The sequence below is a fragment of the Tamandua tetradactyla genome, chromosome 10, assembly GCF_023851605.1.
Source record: "Tamandua tetradactyla isolate mTamTet1 chromosome 10, mTamTet1.pri, whole genome shotgun sequence".
Lineage (NCBI taxonomy): Eukaryota > Metazoa > Chordata > Mammalia > Pilosa > Myrmecophagidae > Tamandua > Tamandua tetradactyla.
The window spans coordinates 41,406,761-41,417,879 of record NC_135336.1 but is presented as its reverse complement, the minus strand read 5'-3'; the positions used below and the strand labels follow the sequence as shown (position 1 = coordinate 41,417,879).

The 11,119-nt window shown below is 35.9% G+C and overlaps 1 long non-coding RNA gene across 1 annotated transcript; it reads right to left on the bottom strand.

Annotated features, from left to right (window-relative positions):
- Positions 1-1,319: 1,319 nt before the first annotated feature.
- On the bottom strand, positions 1,320-10,180 carry LOC143647883 (uncharacterized). The gene is made up of 3 exons (XR_013158246.1): positions 10,137-10,180; positions 1,923-1,987; positions 1,320-1,542 (listed from the first exon to the last, which is right to left on the bottom strand). It is a non-coding gene; the product is annotated as an uncharacterized LOC143647883 (long non-coding RNA).
- Between the last annotated feature and the right edge of the window lie 939 nt (positions 10,181-11,119).

Here is an 11,119-nt window from a genome sequence, read left to right as displayed (position 1 = left end):
AATTATAATGTTATGTGATAAATGTTATGATTGAGATACATAGTAAGTATTTTAAAAGAGCAGAGAAAGTCAGTCCTTTCTTAAGACTTCAAGAGAAGCTTACTTGAGAACATGGTTTCACCAGCTCTAATACTGCCAGCTTAAAACATGATGGCATGTCCAGAAAGGGAAGATTTAGTGTTATAAATAATTTCCTCAAATGTGAATTTGGTAACTCAAGTACACTCAGGAATGAGGCATTCAACAACTCAGGTAATGCCAGGCTTAATGAAAAGGGTAAAAATCTCCAGCCAAAGACTATTTTTAAGGTGGATAAGGAACTATGGAAACTCATTTAGTACAGATGACTTTCTCATGCCTGGGGGCCCAATGAAAAATACCTGATGGGCGTGGCCATCCCCTGTGAACAGGAAGACACAGCCCAGTGGGTGGGGCAATGCAGTAGAGTGTCAAGATGCAGTGGTAGACATCAGGAGAACATCCTATCCATAAAGAGTTGTTGACAGGAAGTACTAAATACAGGAAACAAGCCTGGGAAAGGGATGCAGCTCTTATTTTTAAATTCACTAATCTTCACTTCCAGAAAGAAAAGTAAAATTAACATGTATAGAATCTAAGGGGAGAAAACCCAGACCAAATCCTTTCTAATAGCCTGGGTCAGCATAGAGCACAAGGAAAACTTTATATGGAGAAGGGGAAACATTTCAGATTCCAGCTACACTGAAACTAGGATCTATGATTAGGGATATTCTTTTCTTCCAAAAATAAAGTATGTTTAATGATACAGTTAACTTATTTTTCTCCTTCTGTAACCCTCCAAAATAGAGTCTACACTATCAAGTTGTAGTAATAGTTTCAGTAAAATGCTGTTACCAACAAGTAGCCCTTTGAGAGCTAAGAATGAAGCTTAAGTAGGAAAGCATTGTCTGAGAAACTCCAAGTCCCACAAAGTCCCACGAAGACACCCAGTTTTATTAAATTAGGGTTTGGGCTGTGGTCTCCTTGAAGATGTCCTGGAGGAGCCAGGAATCTTCAGAAGGTGGCTTGTGGGGCTTCTGCCAGGGGCTGTAGATGAGCAGAACTCTACCCTCTGCTATTTGCTTGACCTCGTGAACTCTGATAGTAGGTGTTGAACTTGTGGATTCCTGACACCCAGGCTTAGGAATGGAGTCAACTTTTGAGATCAATTCTCTTTCTATGTTCCATCAGAGTAAATAATTTTTGCTGATGGTCCTCAAATGAGAATTAGAGCAGGGCAGAAGAAATTCCTGCAGTCTATTTATCTCAGGAATCCACTTCCTGACTCAAGAATTCCAGTCTATTAAGCAACAAGCAGAAGTAGAGGAATGGCGTCTATGACTCTTATGAGCTGTCAGATACAGGCACTTCCTCTGACCAAGAATTTTCCTGACCTTGGCATTCTCTTACAGTTCTTTATTATGAAGTTTATAAAAGCAAATTGTTGGGCAGTGCCATGGTGGCTCAGGGGCAGAATTCTTGCCTGCCATGCGGGAGACCCAGGTTTGATTCCTTGGTGCCTGCCTGTGCAAAAACAAACAAAACAAAAAACAATGAATTGTCAAAGTAATATATGCACAACAAAAAAATGTGTGGAATGCGTGCACAGGTGGCTCAGTGGTAGAATTCTCGCCTTTCATGCAGGAGACTTGGGTTTGATTCCCAGACCATACACTCAAAAATAAACAAACAAACAACAACAGCAACAACAAAAAACGTGTGGAAGGTACAGATTAAGTGTAAGGAGGGAGGACGTACCTATCTTTAATTATCCTAACTTTTTCAAGTTATTGTACAATGATCTGGGAAAGAGCAGAATATCTGGAGTCTCTACATTTGTTGGGGGTGGGAGGAGGGACTCTTGCTCTTTCTATGAAATTCTTCAGAGAAACTTAGAGACTAACCTGAAGAGACGGTGGGATTTTCTCATCTTGAGTCCTCAAGGGCCAACATAGGTTCTCACCAGCGCCTGCATGATGTTTTGTAAAAGGCCAACACTAAAATTGTGGCTCATCAGTACAATGAAACTCTATGCTTGTACTATACAAGAGAAAAAGAGTAGGTCTTTATTCATTAACATGACACAATATTAAAAAAATGTTAAGTGAAAAAAATTAAATTACAACATAAGGTTATGGTGTGCTCATATTTGTGTTAAAAAGGACACAGACACAAATACACATATATATTCCTTTTCAATATAAATTTAATTTATAGTTGTTTCTTGTATATTTGAAATTGACAACAGATAACAATAGTTATCCCAGCTTCTGGGAATGATGGGGAGCAGGGTGGTTAGGGGCTGCTGAGGATGGGTGCTGGCTGCCTGGGATGGGGAGAAGACTTAATTCTTATTTATTTCCCTTTGTTCTGCTCTACATTTTTATAACATAAATGTATTATAATTGTTATTATTAAAAGCTAGTTAAACATATCACTCCATAATATACATGGGAAGGCATGTATATTAATCTCAAACTTTTCCCTTTAACAAATGACTGCTATGAGACACTCAAATAATTATTTTTCATTGAACATATTAAATTACTTGCCCATTTCCAATATGCAACATAGTTACAGAAATTGAGACCATAAGAGACCAAAATGATATCTTATACAGCAAACTAGTAAATTCTATCTATTCTTGTAGGGTGAAAGTTTCTACATCTAAAGAAAAATGATTATTTAGGAATTTGAAAATTGCTACAATTCCATACCATATTGTTATCCTCTATTTTCCATTTCTTAGACTACTGAGCATTTAGATACATTTCAACTCATCTCTCTTTTGAGCTGACCAAACAGAGGCCTCCAGGGAATAATATCCATTGCCCAATGTGAAAAAAAACCTCTGAGACACATTTTATTACTTTTGGAAATGCAATATTTACTAGATCGGAATAGGCTCCCTATGGCAATTGATGACCTTGGTTGTGAAAATCAAGAGATGTAGAACACATTCAGTTGCTTATTTTTAAACCCTTAAAGGAAAATGCTGCGCTTTAAGACCTCATCATTAGTCACATAGATAATTGCAGTGTAATATTCTGAGTAATTCTTAGATAATTCTTAATGATAGCCCAACAAAGTAAAATCTTAAGAGATTGGCCATTTCCTGGATTTATATATTTAAGAATAGACTTCTATTATTAAAAGTCTTCTTAGAGTTTGCAAAAATTAGATGGAATTTTTATCTTATTGTGGAAGATATGTTAAAGTGTCTTGAAACAATGTTTCATTGGAAATATTACCTAAAACTTAACAGAATAAAGATATGCCTTAGTACTGAGTAAGCAGGTGAGGGGAACGTGAGGAAGCTTTGACAGAAATAAACTCTCTTTCCACTAGGAAATTTTCATTTTTATATTCTGACTCTAGCTTTTTTCAGTCTTATTCTTTATTGCTTAAGCATTTCCATCTTTTATTGGTTGCTAGTCTATGCCAATTTTTCCTCAATCTGCGTTATGAGCAATACATTATAGTAAGATTATATATTACTATAACCACACAAATAACTGATTTATAATCACACACCTTAAAAACAAAAACAAAAGGGCATTTCCACACTAAATAGTCACTATATATACAGCAGTTTCACACATAAGGTAATTTTATCCATTTTTGAAAAATCAGATCCATATCCAAAAGACCCTTTATACTAGCTTTGGAAACTTATTCTAAAAAATTCGTCCAAATTATGAACTTATTGTTCCATAGAGAACTCAGACTAAAATGTTCAAAATTATATTCAAGATTTTTCCTTACCCACTGCCCCATCCATTTCTTTACCTTCTGTGTTTCTAATCTTACCAGCATTCTCACATACATTATCCTAACTCCTTCCATCTTCTCCACCTTTGCCTCATCCTTTCAGACGGACGTCAAAAACATCTCTGAAAACTATCCTTTCTCTCCTCTTCAACTAACTAAAGTTTCACTAATTTATTTCCATGAATACTACAATAGTTTAACACTTAGTTTCCATGTCTTCAATGTTTTCCCTGAAAGTCTATCCCGCACAGATTTTTTTCGAGGCACAGATACAATCATGTCACTTCCTTCAAATGACTTTTTTGTGTGTGAAGAGTTCAACGTTCTTTATCAACTAACACTTTCCTAAATTTCTATGATCAAATTTTGCCATGGCTTCCAAATGAATTCGAAATTCATTTAATCAGATATAATCAATTCATGGCCTATGATTTCCTGAAAGAAACTGTGTCTCTCATACCTTCATGGAGCTTTCAATGTTGGGCAAAAAAGTCCCAGGAAAGAACTTTTGCAAATATCTCTAAGGTACAGGCATGACAGTAAATAGTTTTAAAAAGACATTTAAAAAATCAAGGTTACCCTCTCTACCCAATGAAGTATACATATATAACCATAAGAAAACTTTTACCCCCAAAGATGGATATTATGAGAAAGGCTGTCAAGAAATATACCAAGGTCTTGACAGAAGGAACTTTTCTTTTTGTGAAAGGAGGGAAAATTATGAAAGCATGATATGGCTCCATTTTTATTATCATTCTTGGTCTTGGAAAGAAGGCCAGAGGGGCAAATGAGTAAATGACATAAAAGTAACTCTGAGTTTTGTCTTAGACAAGAAGTAGCATAATGGTAAGTCAGGCAAAAGAAAAAAATCTGCCTTCCCCAAGGCCCCTGAATTCCAGGCAAACCACACTCATTACCTTACATTCTCTGAAGGAGTATAGCTTTCCCCACCTTTGAGTATGATATTCTCTCTGCTTTCCCCTGTTTTTGTAAGCGAGGTTAACCCTTACTCATCTTTCAATAGTCTATGTAAATATCACTACCTCTGTGAAGTTTTCCACTATCCTTCCCCCAACCCCCTTTCAACCAGAGTTAGTTACTTTCCCCCGCTGCAGCATTTCCGCAGCATATTGAAGTTGTTTATGCACTTGTCTCTTTAAGTATATCATATTTTCTTTGAGGTTACTATTGTACCCCTAGCGTTTGTCACAAAGTAAAAACTCTAGGTTTGTTCAATGGTAAAAGGAATGAATTTACTACAAGTTCTAAAGAAAGAACAAATAGCAATGCTATTAAAACTACTAGACAGTGCAATGGTGGCTCAGTGGCAGAATTCTCACCTGTCATGCCGTCAACCCGGGTTCAATTACCAGAGCCTGCCCATACAAAAAAAGAAAGAAAGAAAACTACTAGGTAGAATCTATATTTTATAGAAACTAATTGAAAAAAATTAGCATTCAGCTCATATGATAGATTCAGGTTAATCTGCTAAAAATTATCAGTCTCATTACTACTGTAAAAGAAACCATCCTGTCCTTTTTCCCATGTTCTCCTTTGAGTACAAAATAGGAACTTCCACTCTTTTCAAAATTTTACAGAGATCATCCTTTCTCAGGCCTCATTGGCTTCTTCCTTTTCTGGGAAGGAGAAATAATGTATATGGTTGGTGAGATGGTGGGAGTCTGATTTAAATTTATCTAATTTTTTTTCTACTGGGTAATGTTAGTATGTCAGGTTTGCTAAGCATGTGGGACTTTTTTTCCCTTGTGCTCTCTGTGTGTAATTGGATGTGAAGCAGCCGATGTTATCTGTCTATTTATTTATTTATTTTGCATGGGCAGGCACCAGGAAACGAACCTGGATCTCCAGCATGGCAGGCGAGAACCCCACCTGCTGAGCCACCGTGGCCGCCCATTATGTGTTCGTTTTTGCAGATCCAACTAGCTTCAGGTCTAAGTCCCAATGTCTAGACTTGTGGATCGATTCATTTTGGTCTCAGGGACAAGAGGGTTTTCTAATGCAGCTTTATAAGATATAAATCAGTCATATATTTTACTCTATATCTGGTATATGTCTATTTCATAATTAGTACAGAGTTTGTGTAAGATGAGAATAACACACTTACTAAACCTCATAAATGCACATATTTATGTGTGGTAAAGCAACTTTTTGCCTATCCAGGTCCCAAAGTCACTAAATACTAGGGCCAGAGGGTAGCTAGGGATAACTTGTTTCAACTGGTAGGAAATATTCCATAGGTACAGGTAATTAGAGACAACCCTCAAGAAACCTATTCAAAAAACCCAAATCAGAGTTGGCAAAATTTAGGCACAACTCTTCTCCAGACAATTAGAAACCCTTTAGACATTCCAGCAGTTACTCTCTGTGACTGACATTGTTAATGAAGACTTGGCGCTGCTTATATGATGGTTCATTTTGTTCCTATGTTTTGTTGCTAAAGCAGATTTTACTAAGCTTTTCTTTCCTTGACCTGCTTCACATGGTATCTCCTTCCTTCACAGTCTCCCCGAATGACCAGGCTAATGGAAAAAAGTGGGATAATATCTCTATATCTGAGCATCAGTTTATTTCATTTTCTTATTTAAGCTGAAAAGGAGGCCTTTAGGTTGGAGATGCGGCATTTGTCTCCTCTCACCCAAGGAATTGTGGTGATTCCAGCAGTTCATTTTTTTCGAATCTGTTCATTAAATGAGTATATAAAACTTTTCCCTCCAAGAATCTAGAACACATGACTCAGATTTGGAAAAAATGCACTGTGGAAGGAAAACATATCTAGGAAATAGTTAGAGCTAAGATTTTCCACAAAAATGCACGAAGAGTAGCCAAGAGAAGTTTTGGAAAATGAAGAACTAGGTGAATTTATTATTAATTTCATTATAGCAAGGGAAGGGGTAAAGGAGTAGGGAGACAGTAAGGTTAGGAAATATGCGGTAATGGGCACCTATGAGTGGGCTCCTTTGTGAAGAGCTCAACTTTTGTGTGGTTTCCCTTTGAAGCCTGAGACTATATAGTTTAATTTTTTTTCTTCTTTTGTTTTTTTATCCTCTTAAATTGTGCCAAAACTTCAGTAAGGAAACTCACATATAGCTGAATATATAAATATTCTCACATATAGCTGAATATATAGCTATATTTTATAGCTATATATATATATTGGGCTGACATGTCATGAGGTTAATTTTTATTCATACATTAAAAAAAAAAAGTATTTATTGATACCCTACTATGTGTCAGAAACTAAATAGGTGCCAAGGATAAAATGTGAACAAAATCAGGTAGGTTATAGTTTGTTGAGGAAGAGAGCTAACTTGCTTGATTATGCAAACAGATGTACACTGTTCAAGTGCAACAAGTGAGAAAAGCATTGCAAAGGAAAGATATTAGTTTTGGGAGACGAAAGGCATAAGCCTAAAGAGAGAAAGCTGCCACCTGTACGGTGACCATCACAGCAAGAAGAGTAGAACCTCTGCCCTTCCCTTCTCTCCCCATATGCTGGATGCAGCTGTCCTCTGATGTGGAGGGCCGGAGGTATCCCATCCTGTTTGACTCATGGTTAAAAATAAATGTAAGTCAGAAAGTCTAATGATCAACTTTAGAAAATACCACTGTGGTTAATTTTCACAGGGAATATTGACTTGAATGAATGTGACACACACATAAAAAAACCACAGTCTTCCTTCGCAATTGAGGGAGCTCCTAAGAAAATAGAACATATAACCAAAGAATTTTTTTTTTTCTCTCGCATGGGCAGGCACTGAGAATTGAACTCGGGTATTGGGCATGGTGGGTGAGAACTCTGCCTGCTGAACCACCGTGACCCACCTTGCAATCACAAAAAAGCCTGAGAAATTATTGAGTCTTCACTCCTACTTTTGAACCTGAGGATTTAAGAGGTTAAAATTTCACCCCATGATCACTCAGTATGTGGTGGAGAGTTGGATTGTGGTGAAGTCTAGAAACATGGTCTGCCTTAACCGAGGCTCCTGTTGAGTGTGATAAAATCTTTCCATGCCCAAATCAGCAATAAGAGTCCAAGAGCTATCGGTTTCTAGTCAACTGTGCCTGATGGGTTCTATGACCTGAATTTCTCCCGCAATGACTCAGTTTTCTCTTACCCACTTACTTTTATGACTTACTTAATAAGTCATAAAATTATATACTAAATTAAAAAGGCTATAACTTGTAAGACTATATTACAAGGATAATGCCATAGGTAAGGAATCCTAAGGAGGCTATTACTGTTTAATCTCACAGATGTCCATAAATTTTGCTTGGGGGAACCAGTTTGAACAAAGAAATTAGCCTAATAACAATTTATCTTTTTGGCAATCCCATTTGCTTAGCATTTTGAGCACAATTAGCAGCACTGCATATATATTTGAATGTTAAGGATCAGAGGGGCAATTTTAGGTTGTATATATGCTACTAGAATAAAAATTCTAGTATTAAAACAATAACAACATATTAAAGCAATAACAACAACATAGGACTATACAACATAAACAGGGAACCCTTATGTAAATCATGGGCTTTAGTTAATAGTGCAAATATAGCAATATTTTTTCATCAGTTATGACAAGTGTACCACAGCAATACAGCATGTCAATGATGAGGGGGAAAGGGTAATGGGAATTCCATGCTTTCTGCATGATTTTTCTGTAAAATTCTCTAATAATAATAATAGTAAAATGACTCCTGCTTCAGAAAAGAGCATGTGTTCAAAGTTAGTGTAGAAATCTAATGGTCTCCTCAGTAATATTGCACAATATCATCTGACCTGCACCCGAGCATATTTTGGGCAGTTCTATAAATGGCTTCTTTCCACGGGATACATATTTTTAGGTTTTTTTTTTTTTTTTTTTTTTATGAATGGATGTGTTCCCCACTCCTTCTCCCTTTATTTACAGGAAGACAAAGAAACACTGGAATTACTAATCAGGACATGATTTTTTCTCCAGATAGCAGCCCCCACTGTGAGAACGAGAACGTCACTTGGCAACCGGAAGCCCTTTCTATTCTTCAGAAACTGTGACACCTCAGACCAGCATTTACCTCCACACATTTCACAAGCCTTATAAGGTAAGGAGTGTTTGCTGAGAAATATTTTATTTCCCTCTGCCCAATTTAAAGGCACCACAATCTTTTCTTCATAGAGGTGTCTCTTTTATTCTATAAAATAATCCAGTAAAGAGACTTTGATCTGAAATGTGTCATGTTAAAAACTATAGCATCAGTTCATTGTCATTTCTTCCAAAATTATTATCATGAAAGTATGTTTTTTGTACTTACAAACCATAAACTTTATAATGTTGTTTCATCCTAACTATATTAAGATTAATAAGCAAAGGCGTGGTTGTTTTATAACTTAACTGGGAAAAATGTAGGAGAAAAGTCCACATTTTAAAAGTGACTAATACCTTAGAGTAAACTTTGAGAGTAAAATGTTAAATTCTTCCCTTCAAAAAACTGTTATTTGCTTGCATTCTTGTAGAACTGTACAGGAAAACCCTGTCCATTAATCTGACTAGATTGTGCCTTAAGGAATCTTCCTACAATCTATGCCTGCCTAGTTCGTTTATAATAAAAGCAAAATCTTCACTGATAATCTTGACAGTAAAAAAAGGTCATTGTGCAACAGTAAAGTAAAATAGGCATCCTAGAGATATTAGAACTGAAAGCAAATTAGCGTTTGATAAATACTGAGAGTTTTTTAATGACCAGAGTCTCATCTATAACTTTTTTTTCGCCTTCTATAAGTTGCAGCACTATTTTTCAACTTCTAATTCACAGGAGAGCTTGATTTACTTTTTAATTTTATTAGAGAAGTTGTAGGTTTAAAGAACAATCATGCATAAAATACAGGATTTTCATATACCACCCTTTTGTTAACACCTTGCATTGGTATGGTATATTTCTTACAAATGATGGAAGCAAATTTTATAATAGTATTATTAACTACAGTCCATGGTTTAACACAGGCTCACCATTTTAGTTGCACAGTCCATAGATTTTTTAAAACTAGTTTTCTTTTAATTTTTATTATAGTAACATTGAACCTAAAATATCCCCTTTAAACCACGTTCGAATATATAATTAAGTACTGCTAATTACATTCAATGTTGTGTTATCGTCACCACCATCTTTGTTTTTATTGCTTTTTATTTGTCTCCTGTAATTTACAACATTATTACTGTTATAGCTCAAGACTTTAATGTGTAGCAAAAGTACATGCTTGAAGGAAGATAAGTTATAGGCATTTTCAAAAGAAGGAGAAACCACAACATTATTTTTAACTTCTAATTGGCAAGATGGCTTAGTTTACTTACAATTTTTTTTCATGTATTTACAGTTCTTAAAGCAGAGGCAAGCCACTAGGGAGTCAGATGACAGAAAGATTTGTTGAGCTCTTATCACTTGGTGTCATGAAAGCCTTTGGAAACATTGAAACATAAAAGTCATTATTCTACTACCTTATAAGAAAGGTTCTAAATGTCACTGAAAGTTCAAGGTACTAAAATGTCCCCTCTAAAAGATCTCCACTCCTGGAATAAGAATCTGAGATGTTTTAAATGTCACCTGACTAGGTGATTAAAATGATCCCTGTCTTAGAATGTTTCTCATCTTAATCTAGTTTCTTAAACTCTGTTAAATTACAGAAAGCGTTATTGTAAGACTGCATGGAAACTGATTGCATTCTGACAAATAATTTTGCATATTGATTGAAAGTAGAGATGATAGGTTAGATGATGTCCTGACTGCAGCTACTAAATTCAACAAGTCTATCAACAAGCAGATTTTTGATGATTTGGCATCTCTTGACTTGCATCATTCAAAGTACATAATTTGTCATTAATTTCAGGTCCTAATTCTACTGATCATCATTTGCTTCATACACTCCTTTTTTTTTTTTCACTAATGGGGTATTTGTTTTATAGGATGGAAGAAAGCCTTCATTTTGTCATTGAAATGAACTGTCCAGTTTCTACCTCTATTAGTTGGGTAGCCTGGTATCCCCTTACCTGTACATCTAGTACATGTGGATTGGCATTTGAGACCAGGAATAAAGTCAGCAAGGACAGAGAGACTTAAAGCAGATAATACCTAGAAAACTCCACTAATATTACTAAGACATAAAGTAGAAGACCAAAAATGGCCAGGAATGATTGGAGGATGGGTAGGAGCCAAATTGTGGAGCGTCTTAGAAGGTTTTTTTCCTATAAGCAAAGGGAAGCCATAGAAGAGTTACCAGCAGGTATAGCCAAATGGAGAATGAATTTGAGGGTGTTATGTTGGAGCTAGGGGATGTTGT